The following is a 12898-nucleotide window of genomic DNA, read 5'->3' as shown; positions in this document are numbered from 1 at the left end:
CTCCTCTGCCTCACTGTAGCAAAAGAGGTCTGGCGCTCAAGGCTACTTTGGGATTGACTCTGTAATAACCAGGTCACCACTGCTCCCATACTTGGTCTCCCTGCTAGCACTGGCCATCTCAAACCCTAGGGCTGACTCATGGACTTTTCCTCCTCAATATTTTCTGCAAAGCTTTATGACTTTGTTGCCTTGCCTGCTACTTAGACTTAGAACCAGCCGTAGCTCTGCTTTGGCTGCTTTCACTCTGTTTTAATTGCCTTTTTTCTAGTTTCCTAGCCTTGTACCATCTCTGACTTTACCCTTAAACACCTGTCTTGGTGCTGACTGCTTAGTCTGTCCCTTCTTGCCATAAAGTGACCAGAAAGGGGGTAGCACAGGCTAATGGCCCATACAAGGTCTTCTGTAGAAGGTAGGAACTCAAACTGGGTCTTGAAGTTTGGGTGACATCCCCATAAGTGGGCAGGTTAAGGAGCGGGCCGAAGGAACAAGGAGTGTAACAATGCAGCATGGTGTTGTAGGAAAAAGCATTGTTGGGTGTTGGACAGAACTGGGTTCAAAGTGTGAGTGGGCTCTGGTGCTTCTGGAGCACGGATGCAGGCTTTATGTGTGTTGTAAACCCGGTGGTTTTCTTGTAGAATTTGGGTCGAATGAGAGATGGGCACTTAAGAAAATCCACAGGAAGTTCTTTTCTCTTTCCCTAAACTCAATACAAGATGGAGGTTGTGGTGGCACGTGTTTATATATGCATGTATGTGTCCAACTTCTAAAGCCCCTTTTTGTGATCAAAGTAATGGAATCGCCATGTGATTTGTTTTTTACTATAAAAGAAGCAGCTTCTGAAGAATGTGTGACGAGGGTTTTGGGCATGAAAATTTGTCAGAGCGCTCGCTTCGGCAGCATGTGTACTAAAACTGGAACGATACGGAGATGAGCATGGCCCCCGTGCAAGGGTGACACACAAATTTGTGAAGTGTTCCGTATTCTTTCAAAGGCAAAAAAAAAAAAAAAAAAAAAAAGAGGAAAGAAAGGACTTGCCACAAATGTTCTTGAGCAGATCCTTCATCGTCTCTGTATCTTGGCTTTCTTATATGTAAAATGGGGATAACATGACTTATTTCCCAGTGTAATGGGGTCTATTAAGTAGTATGGTAGTGTGGTGCCCCTGCTAGGGTCTCAGAGAATGTGGATTTTATGTCATTTCATGCTGCTTGCAATGCTGGTTTACTTAATGGGCTGGAGAAAGCCACAGAGAGGGAAGAGCTCCGGCGTCTGCTCTCACCTCTTGCCTGGCCATTTTCTCAGCACTGAGCCGTGAGAGCACTTCCTCTACAGATGCGTCTGTTCTCCTGGGCCCAGGCTTGAGTATTCTGATTGCCGGAACTTTCACACACTGGGCTAATGATGAGTTACCTTGCTCTTGTTAAAACTCGGCCTGGGGATATAATGTGATGTCAGCTCCTTGCCCTCCCAAACGTCCGTGTCCCTGTCCTCTTCCCCTGTGATGATGAGTTGTGGCCACTGGTGGCATTGCACATTGAACACAAAGCCTTGTTATGGAACTCCTGTATGACGCTGAGTTTAGGGAGAAGTGATGTCGGGAGTAGCTTGGGCTCTTAATGCGTATTCGTCTGTTCTTGTTAATCAGATGTGCTTGTGAGCTTATGAGAGCACGTCTTGACACAGCTCAAGGACAAGCTGCCTCGGACAAGCCCCTTCCTCAGAAGACCTTAGCACATCACCGTGTCCATCTTGCCGCTAACTACAGCTCGCGCGCTCGTTCTCTCTCTCTCTCTCTATATATATATATATAAAATTATTATTTTTTTTTGCCTGGGTTGTGATCTTTGTTTCAGGATTTCTGTCTTTGGACTTGAACCTTTGCTAAGAAGAGGCAGTCATTGTCTCTGGTCTTGAATTCCTAACTTCTTCCCTTACATTTGATCTAGAAGCCTCGTTGGGCTCCATAGTTTCTCTTTAGGAAGTGGAAGTGCTGATGGTCATATCCAGGTATCAATAGCTAGTAGTGGATGTCCTTGGATAGAGGCCTTTTATAGGCCAAATTCAGTCTGATGACATTTATCCATCCATGCTGCCAGAAATGCCTTCCTGGAAGGGCTTCTTGACTCCAGACTAAATCTTAGAAGAGATTCTGGTCAGGAAAGGGATAGGGATGATGGGGACTAAGAGAGAATGGGGCCTAGACCTGCCTAGGACTCCAGGTGTTCCTTTTCTATATAGGTGGTTAATGGATCATTCATTCTGAGCAACACTGACCAATGTTGAAGTTTCTGGAAGTCTGGCTTTCACATAAAGGGAGATGTTGTCATGTTGGCCAACAGAGGCTTAAAGCCACAGTTTAAACACAGGTACAACTGTTTTTAAATCAAAGCTTCTTTGGGGACTGAAAACAATTTAAATTTCTAAATAAGTTAAACACTCTCTCCCTAAGTTTTTCTGTCATAAGAATTTTGCTTGATTAGCTCTTTCTTCAGAGGTGAATTTCAGGCCACGCTTTGCTCAAATAACTTTAATATTTGAGTGTCTTCAAGTCTGTGCTTATAAATGATGCCCGGCCTTACAAAATAGACAATGTATTCTCATCAAGTGCCATTGTCACTTTCCCCCCTCTAGTCCTTGCTCTCAATCTGCCCCATACTCCAGCTGGCTCCCCCCGATGTTAGTTAATGTCTTTCCGATAAGTGCTTCATGGGTGATCTTGCTCTCAGCCATATTTTTGGAGGACAAGATGAAAGGAGACTGAAAAATTAAAATCAAGATAAGCGGTTTCTCCCTTGGAATGTTATTAAGAGGATGTGGTCATTTAAGAGTACTTTTCCCTCTTCTCCTCAGTGTTTGACATCTGAAGTCATGGAAGATGCTATCACACCTTGCTTTATTAACATAGCTAGAGTCACCTGTTCTGAAAAGCCCAGCCACATTAACCTTAAATGAAAAGAAAGTGGAACAAAAGGAAAGATAAAGGGAAACTAGCTTTTGGCAGCAGGAGATGCCAGCTCTCAGCCAGGCCCCTGCAGCTACTCTGTTAAGTGGCCCCATGAATTTATTTTATGGGGAGATCATTTCTACTATCTGAGTCTGCCATGATCCAGATAAGATTCAGGACCCAGTTAAGTTATGTAACGAGCTCATCTGCAGGAGACCAAAGAAAGGGGCAGAACGTTAGGGAAGGGACTAGACAGTAGAGATGGTGCGGACTGGCTTCCTTTGGAGCCCAGGGAGGCTTGCTGAGAAGGGTCAGAGGGTTCAAGAGAAGCTGAACTGAGGATTATACACTAATGCCATAGCCATTGAGCCTGAGGCCAAGGGCATGTGCTGGCAATGCTGGGCTCTCGCTGGCGAGGTGAGGTGAGGGGGAGCTGGGGATGCGGGCTTTACTGCAGCGGGCAAAAGCTTTGGAGCAAGGCACTGTCTCTAATTCCATTTCTTTGCACTGAGCCCCAGGCTTCTTGTTTCTTGTTGTTGGAGATGAAATGTTCTTAAAAGGTGGATGGAGTGGGGGTGGTTGGAGTAGGAGTGGTCTTTTAGGGTGTGGTGAACTTCTAGTCCAGATTTTATGAGATCCCCAGCCTCCCAACATCTTTCTTCATGGAGCTCTAACATCGCTTGTCAAAGCATATGTTCTGCTTTGGGGGTTGAAGACTTCCATATTTGTTTCTCTGACAGTCTCTCACTGAGTGACTGTGCATCCTGTAAAACCTTACTTCTCCATCTACTACTTCTGTTCTAGAAACTAACAGGACAAGTGATCTTAGTTCATTAGAATAGTAAGATATTTTGTTATTCAATAGAATAATGAGGACTGAGGTATGGGTTTGATCAAAAGCGAGACAGTTGATTTTGCTCTGGTTCCTGAGCACAGGTAGAAGCTCTCCCCTACAGCAAGCTATGTTGCAAATGGTTGCCTTTGGTCACACAGCCAAGAGAGTGAGGAGGGGGCAAAGATTGGGTATGAATTTATTTTTCCACTTGGGAAAACAGCTCAAACAATTTGTCATCCCGATGGCTTCATCACTGTATGGAAAGGAACCACAGATTTGTAAGCTGGTAGGAAGTGTTTTTTACTCATTAAAAACACTGGAAATGGGGCATCTGGGTGACACAGTTGGCCAAGCATCTGCCATTGGCTAAGGTCATGATCCCAGGGTCCTGGGACGGAGCCCTGAATTGGGCTCCCTGCTCAGCGGGGACCCTGCTCATCTTCTCCCTCAGCCTCCCTCCCCCGCATTCTCTCTTTCTCACATACATAAAGTCTTTAATAAACTTAAAAAAAAAAAACCGAACAAATTTTGAGTTATTATTTTGCAGGAGTGAAGGGGAATATTAGTCCTGGACTATGATGAATACAGAGCCTGGCACTTAGTAGGAGCTGGGTAGTGATGTTGCAGGATATATGACTTGCCTTGACCTTGAGTTGTGTGATTCAGCAGTTTTCTTGGAACAGACATGTATCTCTTAAATACAAAATCATTGGATGTATATACAAACAGCTGTCAGTTAAATATGGCAAGGGAATTTGCTACTTTGAAGAGGACATTTATATAAATATATATGGTGAGACCATGTTGTTAATATTTTGGATGCCTTAAGGTCAAAATAAATTAGTTTTACAGCAGTAAGTGACTGATTTATTGGAGGACTGCTTTTTGATTTTGATTCTTTAAAATTTTATTTTTGTTTGATTATGAAAATAACACATTGTAGAAACAAAATAAATAAATAAGTAAATAAAACCCCCACACTGTAAGAGACAAAGCCCAAATGGCAAGCAACTCTAAACAAAAACAATTACTGTCAACATTTTATTATTTAACCTTCTAGCTGTATATATATACATATATATGTATACATATATATATATACACATACATATACTCATACAAAAATGAGATTACATTTTGGATACATGAGATTACAAATGGATTACATTTTGCTAAGCTTTTTATCATTTATATATTTTGAACCTTTTTCTATGTCTGTAAATATGCTTTTTATCCTTTTCAATGACGAAATATTATTTCATTACAGTTCTCTTACTCAGTCTATTATTGCATATAGAGATTATTTTTATTTGGTGACAGAAAAGTTTTTGTGGTTATTATCTCCATAGTAAAGTGTTATGTATATTTTCTCATGATACATTTTCTTTTACTTCATTTCTATCTGTGGAGTTTCTAGTTTAAAGGTATAAACTTTTTTAAGACACTGTACAGTTATTGAAAAAATACATCCCAAAAGGTAATGTATTTTGCATTCCTGTCAGTAGTATTTGAGAGTCTTGTTTTCTTCAAACACTAATCAGCATTGGAAGTTATTATTAAAAAAATCTTTCCCAGATATATAGGTGCTAAGTTACAGATCTTGAACTTTTTCATCTTTAAAGGCTAACTGTCTTTGTTCTTTTGGAATTTGCTTTCATTTTTTTTTTTTTTTGCCACTTCTCCTATCAGAGTGTTTATGATTATAGATGTTAAAAGCAATTTGTGTGTCTCATATGTGTCTTGCTATTGTCCAAGAACAAAATCTTCTGGAAAGAGAATGATCATTTTTTAATTAATTTAATTATGCCACAGTCTCATTCCAGTAAATTCAACAAGAGTACCTGTTATATGGCATATACTGAGCTAGACAGTAGGCATACAATTTTGAAAAAAAGATATGGACCTGGTTCTCAAATAACATATAGCTAAGGAGGGAGGAAAAACAAGTCCATAGGCAATTTAAATTCTCAATAAGGAAGTAAGCATAAGAAGCTTTGGAAGGAACAGAAAGAGTAGCTAACTCTGTCTTGGTAGTCATACATAAGTTTTCTTGGAGGAAAGGATGATTTCACTGAATTCCAGAGGATGAATAGCAGTTAGCTTGGTATGGAAATGTGTGTGTGTGTGTGTGTGTGTGTGTGTGTGTGTGTGTGTTGTGTGTGTGTGTAAGAGGGAATAGTACTAATTAACATTAACATTGTATTGTTAATACAATGGTATTAACAAAGATCAAGGTGAACTCATGAAACTGCGTGTACTACATACATGGCTGGAACTCACAATGAGAAAAGTACTGTGGGTTTGAACTGATTGACAAGAGATAGTCTGAAAAGCAAGAAGTGGCCCAATTAAGTACCATTTTATGTTACAGTTAGTGGGAGCAGTGTGCATCTTTTTCTGATGTTTTAGAGTTGTCATGGATGGTTTCTAAGCAGTGGAGTGACAGACCCAGATTGATTCCCTGCAAAGAGTCTGCTGTCCCCAAAGGAGGAAATACATTTGGGAGCAAAGGCAGGGCATTCCTGAAAGCTAAGAGAGAATTTAGGAGGCTTTTGAGGATGAAGCCTAAGTCAAGACAGTAGTAATGTGAATGTGGATAAGTGGACAGATTAGAAAGACAATTAGAGGGAAATCTATTTGCTAAGACAGGAAGGACAAGAGTCCAAGACAGTATTCAGGTGGATGGAGATGTCATTCAGTGAGTTTGGGAAAACAGGTAAGGAGCAAGTTTCTCACAATGAAGGAAGTTTGGAGAATTCGGTTTTGGATAAGTTATGTTTTGAGTGCCTATTGTATGTCAGAGAGGAAATATCCGGTTGGATATGTGTTGGATACGTGGATCATTTTCAAGGGAAATACTGTTTTGGAGTTATTAACATATAAACAGGAACTGAAATATATGAGTAGATATAGTACCAAAGGAGCGTATGTAGGATGAAAAGAGAAGAAGGGCCCGCACAGAAGTCTGAACAACTCCATCATTTCAGAAATGGGAAGAGGAAGTAGAGGCTGAGAAGTATTGTCATGGAGGGCCTTTTATGGAGGACAGAATGTTTATCAGTTCCAGAAGGAGCAGGTGAATCACGTAAGATAAGGGTTTTGGATTTAGCAACAGGAGATATTTTGACCTAGTTTAGAGTCATTTCAAGGGAGGTATGATGCCAGATTCTAAAGAATTAAAGAGCGAATAGGTAAGGAAATGGAAAGGAATGGTGTGGTTATGAGAGGAGAGAGAGAGTGAGGAGGAGGAGGAGAGAGAGAGAGTGAGGAGGAGAGAGAGAGAGAGTGAGGAGGAGGAGGAGAGAGAGAGTGAGGAGGAGGAGAGAGAGAGTGAGGAGGAGGAGGAGAGAGAGAGTGAGGAGGAGAGAGAGAGAGAGAGAGGCAGCTGAAAGAAAAGACGGCACTGAGTGGAAGGACGCATAAAGGGACAACGGTACCTGAAGGGGGATCTTGCATAAGAGGGAAACGGGGTTGGGATCTAGACCTCAGGTGGACTCATTATTCTGAGACAGGAAGAGAGATTCTGTACCTTTCGTGTCAGGAAATATATGAAAGGATAGATGTGGATGGCTATGGTGGCAGGAAATCGAGGGACTTCTTCGGTGGTGGTTTCTGTTTTGTCTGTTCAGTGGAAGGCAAGATTTTCTGCTAGGCATTAGTAGAGAGGTGGCTGGGAGGGACTGGAGAAGGTTTTAATCATTGCTATGGAGAGTGGAAAAGGGAGCTGAACAAGGATGGATAAGAAGATTCCCAGACAGCCCTGAGGGCCCCGATAAGCTGGAAGCTGATCAGTTTAAAGTGACATCAAATCTGTGCATGGCTTTATGATCTTCTCTAGCTGAGGGTTGGGATTTTTCCAGTTGAGTGTGACAGAGATCGGTGGGGCAAGCTATTGGAGGGCAATGCTATAGTGTGGTTGAAGTGATTAACCATGTGTAGAAGGCTGAGCAGGGAGAGGATGGGGATAGGGCAAGGGTTAAGGGAGCCGGAGAATGTAGAAAGGCCAAAAGCCTGAGGTCAGAGCAAGGTTAAAGAATTGATACGGTGCAAATGAATGAAGGGAATGATGTTGCAGTCAGAAGGGAGAGAATCTGGATTTAAGATTTCTGAATTATACCATTGTCAGGAAAGGGCAATATTCAATAATTAATTAATTTTGGTGTGATAAGACCAATCCGAGTAAACCACAGTGATACTGGGGTGATCCTCCTGATTCCAGAGTTTGGATATGAGGTAGAGCTGAGGAAGCACTAAGAATTTGAGCACTGGATGAAGCATTCTCAAGATTATTGAATTTGTCCAGACTGATGATGTGCCTTGAGAGTGAAAATGACAATCAGGAACCTGTTACCAATATCATCCATAAATCAGAGGCCGTTCCTCTCATTATCATTCCAGGGTATACGTGGCCTGGGTAACAGTGACAAAGAGAGGAGGAAAGTGGGTTAGCCAGATGGCCTATCTCAGTCCTTTGGGACTGCTATAACAGAATCCCATGGACTGGGTGACTTACAAACACCAGAAATTTATAGTTCTAGAGGCTGGAGGTCCAAGATCGAGGCAATGGCAGATGTGATGTCTGGTAAGAGATCACTTCCTGTGCATGGATGACTGTCTTCCCACTGTGTGCTTACATGGTGGAAGGGCTGAGCAAACTCTTTCAGGTCTCTTCTTATCAGGATACTGATCCCATTCATGAGGGTTCTACCCTAGTTATCTCTCAAAGGCTCTGCTTCTTAATACCATCACCTTAGGGGTTAGGATTTCAGCTATGAATTTTCAGGGAGACACAAACATTCAGTAGTCTGTCAGCGGTTTTATGGAACAGTGGCAAAATCAGTCTGGAACCACATTGGGACAAAGTGGCCTTTGGGTCCTACTCATCCGTCTTGAGATTTGGAAGAATAACTATTTGGGAAGATGACAAGGGACAACGGTTTTTGAGGAACCAGGTTTCAGATGAGAAAATGAAGGTGATATTAAAAGAAAAGGTGAAGATAGTTACCCTGGAATGGGCAGATTTTGGAAGGAGGAGAGTAGTAGGAGGTTGATTCAGGGAGAAGGGGAATAAAGCATTAAAAAACATGCAGATATTCAATGGGAACTTATATGTATTTTTTAAAAGTTGATTTGATCATTTTTTAAAACTGAAATTCATCTGTATCATATACTCTTAAGCAATTGGAAAGAAAATACGTGGACAGGAGGGGCTAAACATTGGGGAGGTTAGACCTTGAGTGGTGACTTTGGATGACCAGGTATAAGGCATGAAGGGATTAGCAAGGTGCAGGCTTTTCAAATAGTCCTAGAAGTCTCCTAATGGATAGGGGATGGTGAAGAGACGAACTCAGACCTGTGTGGAGGGAGTGAGCCATGGCCTGGAGTGATTGTGTTTCTAGGAAATCCCAAGACTAATGAACATATTGTCATTGGAATTGGTTCCAAGACTTTGACCAAATGTTGGAAACCCTGATGGTATCTGTAGGACATACACTGTATCTGGTTTAACTAAAGCAGAGTACACTTGCAGTGTGACTTATCTGCGGTAGAGTTGAGAATAGCATTCTGTCCTCAAATGGAAGCCACAAACCCATTACTACAGAGTGGGGAGCAGAGATGCATTTCATTGGTAAGCAGGGGTCTGAATTAGTGAGTTCTCAGCTTAGTCCTCTGCATGCTGCCTCTAGATACGACGTCAAATTATTTGAAAAGTGGAGTGATGCTCACTGCTCTTCAGACTTCATGGTAGAGTGGTGGGGTGGCGTTAGCCAATGTCTCACTCTGACACTCAAGTTCTTCTTGGGGTAAGATATCACAGGGACATGGGGAATTCAGTTCCTCACAAAGTTTGAGTATAGGGCAGAAGAATTAGTGAACTGAGGGGTATGATGAGAATATGATGAGAATAGCTGTATGACAAAATAGCGGAAGATACAAGAAAACATGGTGTAGTTTGCCTTGCCAATGGTCATATTCCTCCTGTGTTCTAGTTCTTTAGTATGGTGCCTTGCACAAAGTTAGCAAATACCTAAACACGTTTGTTGACGCATCTTTTGGTGCCCAGGTTACTGGGAGAAAGTAACAGTAAGTGTAAACTTTTATCAGGGTTAGTGCTGGAAAGAAAGAAGGGTTACACAGTGTTGTTATAAGCTGGCAGAGTTGAAGATACCCAAATGGCACCTGGAATTAATTTCTCTACTCACCATGGCAACGTGCCCTGCATACCCTAGCATTTCCTACTATTGCTGCTAAGGCTCAGCATTCTACTGGAGGAAAAGCCATAGATTAGTTGGTGGGTAATGGGATCCTTTCCTTCCTTCCTCCCTCTCTTTCCCTTCCTTCCTTCCTTCCTTCTTCTACTCATAGGTGCTTAGCTCATGCCTGCTTTGTGTTAAGCACCAGAACACAAGGATAACTTCTGCAAGCACTCTGCAGTGCAGTTGGCTACAAGCTTGGCCATGCTGGGGAAGACTTCCCAGGTGACACGGGCTTTGGCCGATGTAAAGGAATTTGGGGAGAAGAATATTTGTTAGAAGGAATGATACATATGAAGTAATATGTGAAGGTGATGAGGCAGAAAAGGTAATGGTGTCTCTGGGGGAAGAATGAGAAGTTAGCACTAGGAGACTCTAGGGTGCATGTTGAAAAGAGGGGCCCAGATTTTGAGGGGCTTCCCTTTGAAGTCAAGATGCTCAGTTGTCCTCTAGGCAATGGGGAGCTGCGAAAGCAAGAATGGGAAATGATCCTGCTTGCACTTCGGTGACTTCCCTTTAGCAGCTGTGTGGAGCTTCCTCGGACTGAGGAATGACTCCGGTGTACTGGGACAGCTGGGAAACTTGCCGCTCAAGGCATCCTTCTGGGAACATCAGTGTGCTCAAGGCATCCTTCTGGGAACATCAGTGTCACCTGGGAGCATGTGAGAAATGCAGGCTCTAGGGCATCACTTAGCAGGACTGAATCATCTTAATGAGATTCCCAGGTGACTTGTATGCACTGTAACTCGGAGAAACACTGTTTCAAGGCCGACACTCATGGCTCTCTCAGTGCTCATGCAAGTGCCCTGGGAGGACAACTGGCTCTGTTCTTTCTCTTATTCCACAGATTTCCAGACAGTTCCATGATCTTTTCAACTCCATTTTTGAAAGGCTGATTGGAATTCAAGAGAATTTTTTTTTTTTTTTTTTTGGAATTCAAGAAAAATTTTAAGTGTACTTCAATGATTGGAGAAACTCTATTGCTTTAAGCCATGGCTTTTCAAAGCATTTTAGTCATGGACTCTTTTCTTTCTTTCTTTTTAATTTTTTTTTTCCTTTTAAAGATTTTATTATTTTTTTTTAATTTATTTTTAATTTTTTATTTTTTATAAACATATATTTTTATCCCCAGGGGTACAGGTCTGTGAATCACCAGGTTTACACACTTCACAGCACTCACCAAATCACATACCCTCCCCAATGTCCATAATCCCACCCCCTTCTCCTAAACCCCCTCCCCCCGGCAACCCTCAGTTTGTTTTGTGAGATTAAGAGTCACTTATGGTTTGTCTCCCTCCCAATCCCATCTTGTTTCATTTATTCTTCTTCTACCCACTTAAGCCTCCATGTTGCATCACCACTTCCTCATATCAGGGAGATCATATGATAGTTGTCTTTCTCTGCTTGACTTATTTCGCTAAGCATGATACGCTCTAGTTCCATCCATGTTGTTGCAAATGGCAAGATTTCATTTCTTTTGATGGCTGCATAGTATTCTATTGTGTATATATACCACATCTTCTTGATCCATTCATCTGTTGATGGACATCTAGGTTCTTTCCATAGTTTGGCTATTGTGGACATTGCTGCTATAAACATTCGGGTGCATGTGCCCCTTTGGATCACTACATTTGTATCTTTAGGGTAAATACCCAATAGTGCAATTGCTGGGTCATAGGGCAGTTCTATTTTCAACATTTTGAGGAACCTCCATGCTGTTTTCCAGAGTGGCTGCACCAGCTTGCATTCCCACCATCAGTGTAGGAGGGTTCCCCTTTCTCCGCATCCTCGCCAGCATCTGTCATTTCCTGACTTGTTGATTTTAGCCATTCTGACTGGTGTGAGGTGATATCGCATTGTGGTTTTGATTTGTATTTCCCTGATGCCGAGTGATATGGAGCACTTTTTCATGTGTCTGTTCGCCATCTGGATGTCTTCTTTGCAGAAATGTCTGTTCATGTCCTCTGCCCATTTCTTGATTGGATTATTTGTTCTTTGGGTGTTGAGTTTGCTAAGTTCTTTATAGATTCTGGACACTAGTCCTTTATCTGATATGTCGTTTGCAAATATCTTCTCCCATTCTGTCAGTTGTCTTTTGATTTTGTTAACTGTTTCCTTTGCTGTGCAAAAGCTTTTGATCTTGATGAAATCCCAGTAGTTCATTTTTTCCCTTGCTTCCCTTGCCTTTTGCGTTGTTCCTAGGAAGATGTTGCTGCGGCAGAGGTCGAAGAGGTTGCTGCCCATGTTCTCCTCAAGGATTTTGATGGATTCCTTTCGTACATTGAGGTCCTTCATCCATTTTGAGTCTATTTTTGTGTGTGGTGTAAGGAAATGGTCCAATTTCATTTTTCTGCATGTGGCTGTCCAATTTTCCCAGCACCATTTATTGAAGAGGCTGTCTTTTTTCCATTGGACATTCTTTCCTGCTTTGTCGAAGATTAGTTGACCATAGAGTTGAGGGTCTATTTCTGGGCTCTCTATTCTGTTCCATTGATCTACGTGTCTGTTTTTGTGCCAGTACCATGCTGTCTTGATGATGACAGCTTTGTAATAGAGCTTGAAGTCCGGAATTGTGATGCCACCAACGTTGGCTTTCTTTTTCAATATCCCTTTGGCTATTCAAGGTCTTTTCTGGTTTCATATAAATTTTAGCATTATTTGTTCCATTTCTTTGAAAAAGATGGATGGTACTTTGATAGGAATTGCATTAAATGTGTAGATTGCTTTAGGTAGCATAGACATTTTCACAATATTTATTCTTCCAATCCAGGAGCATGGAACATTTTTCCATTTCTTTGTGTCTTCCTCAATTTCTTTCATGAGTACTTTATAGTTTTCTGAGTATAGATTCTGTGTCTCTTTGGT

General features: G+C 41.8%; 1 non-coding gene across 1 annotated transcript; it reads left to right on the top strand.

The window, feature by feature from the left end:
- The first annotated feature begins 881 nt into the window (after positions 1 to 881).
- LOC131822930 (U6 spliceosomal RNA) lies at positions 882 to 985 on the top strand. The gene has a single exon (XR_009350402.1). It is a non-coding gene; the product is annotated as a U6 spliceosomal RNA (small nuclear RNA).
- The last annotated feature ends 11913 nt before the right edge of the window (positions 986 to 12898 follow it).

This window comes from Mustela lutreola, chromosome 1 (assembly GCF_030435805.1).
Source record: "Mustela lutreola isolate mMusLut2 chromosome 1, mMusLut2.pri, whole genome shotgun sequence".
In the NCBI taxonomy this organism is placed as follows: domain Eukaryota; kingdom Metazoa; phylum Chordata; class Mammalia; order Carnivora; family Mustelidae; genus Mustela; species Mustela lutreola.
The sequence above is the reverse complement of the archived record's forward strand: the minus strand, read 5'-3'. Positions and strand labels throughout refer to the sequence as shown.